Genomic DNA, 7,527 nt, shown 5'->3' with positions numbered 1-7,527 from the left:
CTGGGTGGGAGGGAGGCACGAGGGGAAGCTGGGGGCCCCTGCGCCCACAGCACCTTCGGACGGCGGAGAGAAGGGTGAGGCTCGGGGGAAGGACCTTCCCCAAAGTCGTGTTTTTCGGGAGCTCGTCCGTTCAGGCTGTGCCCGGAGCACAGGAGGAGAGAAGCGTGCGTTTTGCTGAGTTTTAGTCGGCGTCCACGGGCTCCAGCGGGGCCCGGGGAGCCATGGTTCGCGTTAGTCCCCGTGGCCTCTGTGCGGATGACCGTTCCGGCCACTACCCAGCTGGGCTCTCCTCATTAACCCGGTCACACGGGCTGATAAGCCGGGGAGGGGGGAGGGCGGAGCTGAGCCCCCACAAGGGGGTGCGGGGCGGGGGGCGTCTCCAGGCTCTGCTAATTGGGGTTCTCTTCTCCTCTCGATGAGGCTCTGCTCTTCGTCTGAGCAGACAAGATAAGGAGGAAGCTCGGCTTCCCTAACGAGCCCGCCTGGCAGGGCCGCGTGGTCACTGGCAAGCCCCTGGCCTCTGCAGGAATCCTGTCGGGTTTTGGCTGTGGGATCGCTCTCCTCGGGAATCATGGACGAGTGGTCGCTGTCGCTGGGGAGCGGGACGCCACCCGGAGCCCCTCTGAGGGCCACTGGCGGAGGGCGGAGGCTGCCTCGAGCTGCCACGTCTCCCTCCTTCACCCAGAGAGATTTTCCTCCCATGGCTGACCCGTTTGCTCATCAGGATTGCAGAAGTGCTGGGCGCCAGGGACTCCCCAAGCCGCGGCTGCTCTCGGGCCGCAGGGGAAGCGCCGGCGCACGGGCAGAGCGCAAGCGAGGACATCAACCGGGCGCTCCTTTTGTGTCTTTTTTTGCCAGAAGGACGTGGGAAAACAAATCATGATTCATCAGCACCTGGTTTTTCTCAAAAATAGAAATAATACCCACCCCTCCCCGAAAATAAGCTTCACTCGGCGAATTTGTAAATTAAAGCAGGGAGATGCTTACTTCAAATTTTTAAAGGCCCCACACATCCGATAGTCCAAACCAAGAATAATATTTGGCGCGGATGCGGATTTTTCCCTCCTATCTGAGCATACAAAGTATTGTATGTTATATTGACATTCGGGCTAAATCTTTCCCTTATAAGGTGTTTGACATAAATAGCTTTTATTATGGAATTCTTCAACAGAAGGCGCACACACATTTCCTCAAGGTCCCAGCTGTTATTGTTATCCTTCGAGACGTGGAATTGGAATCCTAACTTCCAATATCAGGTTTTTAGCACAAACCCTATAAAATCTATCTTGTCAGAATGTGCCAGAACCTCGAGGCCCTGCTCGGCCGAACAAGCTACAGCTGGGGCTTCACCCTGACGGCAGAGGCCGACTCTGCGTGTGGGACGGAGGCAGCGAACCGGCCCCGGTTTTCGCCCGGCTGCCGGCCGGCTGGGGAAGGCGTGGGTTTAGATTAGCCGTGTCCTGCGCCGCCTGACGGGGTGACACGGGTCTGTAGGGCCGAGCCGGGGCCTGGAGATAGGGCCAGCCAGCAAGAATGCAGGGAATGTTTTTCTTCGGACCCAACCGAGGCGCACAGACCACGGGGATTCTGTCCGTGGTGACAGCCTTAACATTTGCCAGAGCCCTGGACGCCGCTACACAAATGGCATTGCCCACCCTGGAAGTGAGAAGGTAACGTTTATTTTTGTATTTTTTTCTCTCTCTCCCATATACAGACTGTAGAAAGACCACCAAGCGTGCGCCATTTTTTTTTTCCACCATGATGTACAATTCACATTTGTTAATCAAAAAAAGTGCCCGAGGTCATCCACCTAGACTTTTTTTTTTTTTTCCTTCTTCTTCTTAAACAGGAAACGGGTTTCAGATGTTTATATGTTAAAAAGTAAGGCCACTAATCTGTTTAGCCATTTACCAGATCCTGGCGAACTCCCTCGTACATTTTAATGTTCAGACCCCATAGAATGACATTCATTTGATCCCTCCTGTTATTTAGAGTGGAAAACAAAATCTTTCGATAGTCACCTGCTTTTCTGGGATGGTTCCCGCAGAGGTAAAGCACACGAGTAAGCGAATCCGGGTGTTCGGCAGAATCGTGCTCCCGGGGTGTTGCTGTTGTGTCGTGCGTCTGAAAATCCAACATTCTCAGGCCGTTCTTTACAACGGACGGTGGTCACACGTATCTCCGTGCGTCCGTCCTCCTCGGATTCGGAACGGAGGTTCACAAACGCGCGCAGTTGGGAAGTCCACAGCAAGGGCATACAAGTCCTTCCAAACGTCAGAGCTCACTCTTAGAATCCGCAGGCTATTTTCCACGGTGCTTCTCAAGATTAGGCCGTGAACGGTCACGGAGAAAAACCATTTTGCTCGGGAGTCCGTGATCACTTGAAAGGACTTCGGCCTGACGTTTAGCAATCAAGGTTTTTGTTTTATTGCTGGAATTTTTTCTCTTGCCCTGGGGCTGATAATTTCAAACGGCCGCGCTGCTGGGGAATGCGTCCCTGTTTAGTGTGGCAAGTCAGTGATATTTTTCTATGGTGGGAGGTTTATGTATTCATAAACCAGGAGACAGCAGCACGAGCGGGGGAGGTTTGAATGCTTTTTTAGTGAATTTGTTAGTATTCAAAGCCCTGGTTGAAAAGACGGTTTTAAACATGGACTCGGAAGGAATCCTATCATTTGCTGACCCTGGGTCTCCCGGCCCCCACTCCCTACCCGCCCGTGTCTGACCAAATGCTTTACGTCTGCAGACTGTGCGAGGTGGCAAGCGATGGCTTTGGAGAGAGAAACGCTAGACTGGAATGAACTCTTAAAAGAGCTCACTAGTTTCTGGATGGGTAAGAAAGGTATTTTCAAAAATTAAAACGCAAAGACTCATTCTCAGTTCCCTTACTGGTATGCTCCCCTACCCTCACCCCACTATTATTTATTGTTAATATTTGACATGAATATCATTAATATTCATTTGATGCGAATACAGTTCATATTCACCATGTTATAGAATATATATATTGATAAGATATTCTACGATGCCAAAGTATAGTTGTTTTCTTTTTCATCAAACTTACAGAGGTCTGATGTCCAAGGTCCTTTAAGTGGAGTTTGGATGGATATGATTAACACAATTGAAAATATGTGACTTTGGGCAACTGAAAAAACCATTTTGATTTCCTGGGGCACGTTTTAACTCAGTGTTCAGAGGACACAAGGATGCCCTGGGACAGGTGTTCGGCACCCCCAGCGCAAACACGGTGACAGACGGCGACAGTGTCCCCTGCACTGGACATGAGCAAGAGTAATAGCAAGTGGTCCTCTTGAGTGAGAAGCTTCTGTTGAGCGGGTCCGGCCAAGCGTCAGCACCGCCGCTGAGGCTGGTCCACGCGGAACAAATCCCACCTACCCCAGGCTCCCTCTCCAGGACGTGTCTGCCGCACCCGAGCCTGAGGACCCCGAGTCTTGCCCATGGACAGTCCTGCTTCAGGAGCCCTTTGCAACGCAGCAGGGTGCTGGGGGAGCAGAGAGGAAGCCCGGCAGAGCATCTGTGCACTCCTGAACGGCCAAGGAGTGAGCAGACAGAGGGAATTAGTCTGAGGAGGGGGCAGACTCGGGCCGGGGAATTTCCCGTGTGGGGCAGGATGTGGGGCGTCGGGCTGGCACTTCCTCCCGTGTGAAAATCGTAGGACACGAACCACTCTGGCCCAGCACCTTTATTTATTTTTTTTTTTCCTCTTAACCATCTCTCCCGGTCCTGGACTATTACGAACAGAAAAAAATGCCTAAGTCTGCAAATCCCGAGCAATTGCCGTGTCAGCTCGGAGCCGAGATGTTTCCCAAACGAACACCTGGGCGGTGTAAATCAGCACAGCGGTAAACACTTCAGGCCCGGCAGGCCGTGGGCTGGCGGGGCGGCACCCTCCCACCCGGCGGGCTCCATAAACCAGGCTCTGGCCCGCCACCATAAATGACCCTCTTGCCCGGGGAGCAGAGCCCCTGCGACCAGGCCACGCAGATAAGGGATGGCCCTCGCCGCTGTCCAGCTTACCCTGGGCGGCCGTCTGGAGTAGCTGCCAGAGGTCTGTGTCCTTGTGAATGCTTCGTGACACCTAGAGAGGTGACCGGGACCCGTGGCTTCAAGGTGGCTGTTTTTGAAGGCGCCCACGCAAAGATAAACCTAAAAAGGAGAAGAAAAGAAAAGGCTTTATTTTTTAGACACTGGTGATAAAATCTTCACAGGAGCAGTGACAGTAACCAGAAGACCTGCACGGAGTGTCCCCAAAGTTAGCAGAAACCAAAGTGTCATTCCCAACTTGAGAACATAGTGAATTAAGACATTAAACGACTCTGTTTCTGCGCGCCGTCCTAGCCTCTTGCACGCCTAATGGGGGGGGGAGCGTGTGTTTCGTGCAAGCGATTGTCACAAAAAACCCCGAATGGGGGAAGGCAGACGGCGAAACGCGCCCGAAAAAGATCACCTCCTTGGGAATTTCTTTAGATTCCGATGCTCTTCTTAAAAAGGAGAAATCTCTCCTTATAATTATCTGATTAGGAGAAGTCTTTGAAATGACATTTTCTGCCTTCAGCCAGCCAGATGGGAGAACAAGCGACATAGACTTTATCAGCGCGGCCTCTGGTTCAGGCTTTTTACAGCGTTCCACCCGCAGCGCCGAGTAGAGAAAAGGAGGGAACCCGAGAGCAGTTTCCCTGCCTCTGGGATCGACCTTGCACCAAAGAAAAATAACCCGGAGAAATTAGTCTGCAGCCAGGAACGAAGCCGGGATCGAATGGTTGCTGATCGGAGCAAATATTTAGACGGGATAAGTCAACTCGAGCATTATTAAATAAAGCTTGTTTAATATGTCTCGAACAGAAAATGTCTTTTGAGGAGCGTTTTAAACGTGGTCTTGGAGAGCCGCTGGGGCACGTCTCGCGCTTCAGTGGGGGCACACGGGATCTTTCCTACGGCAGAAACGTCGGCGATTTCCCTTCACAAAGCGTTTTCCCCCCGTGGCATAAAATGAAAGCAGTGACGTTTTTAGGTAGCTCGTCAACACTGTTAACACAGTCAATAGGAGAAAACTGGCCCCTGGTTTCAAGTTTATTCATCCAGTGGAACGCAGCCTGGCCGCCTGGGTGACAAGGGTGACAGGGGTGATGGGCGGCAAGCCGAGGGCCTGCGTGTGTGTGTGGGGGGTGACGGTTTCCCAGCTCAGTGCAGTGGGGCAGCAGCGGACCCGCGCTCTCACCAAACCTAAAACCACTCTCTAATGGGTTTTACAATATTTACATTTTCTATTTTATTTATAGGATGCCAGATGTCTACATTCAAATGAAAAAAAAAAAATCACTGGGGATATAAAGTCCCACCCCTTCCCCACATCTGCTCGCTCATGAGACGTGTGTGTCCCTGCTGCAGCGTACCTGCGTGCGCTCGCCACCTCGGACCGGGCCTGGGGTCTCTGCAGGGGGTCGGGAGGGGAGATGGGGCGTCTGCTCCCACTGTCTGTGCGGCCATGGGCGTGTCTTTAATTCTGGGCCACATTTCCTCCTGCTGTAAACAGCGAGGGGGCTGGGAACCTGCGGAGGCTCGTCCCGGCTCGGGGATTCTTTGCACGTTTCCGCGACCACCCTCTGTCTGGCTCCTGGCCCTCTCCCGGCCCTCCTCCCGAGTGTCCGGGAACCAGCTCACAGCTGGGCCGAGAAGGGCTGGTCGGGCCCACCCCGTGCTGCGGTGTACGTGAGTGCTCGGGTGGGTGAGCTATCACGTCTTTCTTCTTCGCCCTGAAAGTGAGCCTCTTACTCACTCTACCGTTTCCATCGCCAACCGACTTGACCCACACAGTGGACAGGGGACCCGCCACCCACAGCCCCCGTCTGATTTATCAGCCTGAAACGTCGCTACACATCCTCTCAGGCAGTTCGAGACCCTGCAGATTTCCTTTGTAAAACCTGATCTCTCCCGGGGCCCTGGCTCGGGAAATTTTATTCCCTGTCCCAACGCAGACAGATGAGTGGTGTGCCTTCCAGCTCAGACCCAAGGCCCGTGCAGCCACCCTGGGCTGCAGTGTGGGAACGGAAGCTCCGCGACATGAGAGTGTGGAGTGGCGGCCCTGAGGGCCGTCCTTCGTTCCTGGGCAGGTGTCGCTGCCCCCTTCTTGGCAGACACCGCTGATGCCCGTGCATGCTGGCCTGGGGGACGGGGGCCCTGGCGATGGCCTCCCAGCAGGACAGCAGGCAGCCCAACAGCAACCCCTGTGCTGAGCTTTCTGGGTCCTCATCAGGCCACAGGGTTCGGGACAGCTGGAAACGCTGGCAGGGAGGTGCTCAGAGTGTGGTCTGAACCCCAGGTGGACAGGCAGTGGCCCAGGGGACTGAGGCCAGAGTTGGAGCAATGCTGCTCTAGAAAAGCCTTGTGTGCCACGCCGGTTGGTCAGTGAGAGCGACTAGGAAGCCTGGCTATCCGTCCCAGCCTGGGGCCACAGCCCTGCCCCTCTCCAGCATCCGTGTGGGAAGCCCGGAGGTCGGGAGGGGCAGGAACTAGGAGACTGGGTGTGTGTCCTTCCCGGGACGCAGGGAAGAGAACCAGGGAAGGGGTGACAGGTGGGTAGGGAGGGAGAAGAACACGGTAGGGTAGGGATGAGTGGGGAGGAGAAAGGGAGGCTCTGCTAGCAGCTGGGCTGGAGCCCCGAGGGGAGGGGCTGGCGAGGAAGGGGCAGGATGGACCCCGCATCACCCTCCCCTTCACGGTCTGGCCTCTCGGTCAGCTGGCCGGAGCTTGTCTCTGGCTGTTCCCACCCGAAGCCTCCCAGCCCCCTGCCTGGTGAGGGTCCCTTGGGTTCCCTAGAAAGCATGGACAGCGCAGATATCTGGTGCCACGGCAGAGACTGGGGAGACGCGAGTGCTTCTTACCAGCCCCGGGGCAGTTCCATGGACAGCCGGGGACCGAGACCCCCTGCCTGGACCCTAAACTTCTGAGGCAGGCTTCTTGTGTGAGCTGCCCTGCCTGACTGCAGACAGCGGAGGCTTTGCTCTTCTTAACCGCACCCCGGAGACGCCCCGTCGGGGGGACCAGCCTGGGCCCAGGGGCTGCAGCAGCTGGAGGATCCCCGACGCAGCCCGGGCTGTGCGTGGCAGGGAAGCAGAGACACATGCACCAGGGAGATCCTGTCCCAGACGCCTGCTTCTGGGGCTGCGGGCAGTGAGCGTGCCCTCGCTAACACACACGCCCAACTCCCAGCCCAGGGCCTCGCCGTCCACGCTGGGGAAACAAAGATGCTCTGAGCCCAGGAGGGGACCTCCACAGAGCTCCCTCCTGTAGCTTTTTTTCCTCCTCGGAGGGGACCTCCACAGAGCTCCCTCCTGTAGCTTTTTTTCCTCCTCGGTAAATGTAGCATAAGACAAAACAAAAAGCACAAACTTTTAAAATTTTCTAAGAAGAAACTGCAAATCTTGGTGGACTGGAGCCTCCACGCCTGTTACGTGTCCTCGGTGACTCTGGTGCCCCGCTGGCCCCCTCGCTTTCTGGCGAAGCGCG

General features: G+C 55.2%; 2 long non-coding RNA genes across 6 annotated transcripts in view; one reads left to right on the top strand and one right to left on the bottom strand.

Moving 5' to 3' along the window:
* The window catches only part of LOC131817800 (uncharacterized), a 167,977-nt gene extending 162,632 nt beyond the window's left edge, over window positions 1-5,345 (bottom strand). For 3 of the 4 annotated variants that reach the window (XR_009348583.1, XR_009348584.1, XR_009348585.1), the window contains exon 1: window positions 4,039-5,345. This is a non-coding gene — a long non-coding RNA (uncharacterized LOC131817800). The remainder of the gene's footprint in view (window positions 1-4,038) is intronic. The other variant, XR_009348582.1, reaches the window with a different exon arrangement.
* On the top strand, window positions 464-3,721 carry LOC131817802 (uncharacterized). Of its 2 annotated transcripts, XR_009348588.1 has the most exons (3): window positions 464-1,670; window positions 2,747-2,833; window positions 3,067-3,721. It is a non-coding gene; the product is annotated as an uncharacterized LOC131817802 (long non-coding RNA). The 2 variants fall into 2 exon arrangements; XR_009348587.1 differs by having other exon boundaries at window positions 2,747-3,721.
* Window positions 5,346-7,527: the final 2,182 nt, after the last annotated feature.

This window comes from Mustela lutreola, chromosome 16 (genome assembly GCF_030435805.1).
Source record: "Mustela lutreola isolate mMusLut2 chromosome 16, mMusLut2.pri, whole genome shotgun sequence".
NCBI lineage: Eukaryota > Metazoa > Chordata > Mammalia > Carnivora > Mustelidae > Mustela > Mustela lutreola.
Note: the sequence above shows the minus strand (reverse complement) of the source record. Positions and strands in the feature narration are given on the sequence as shown.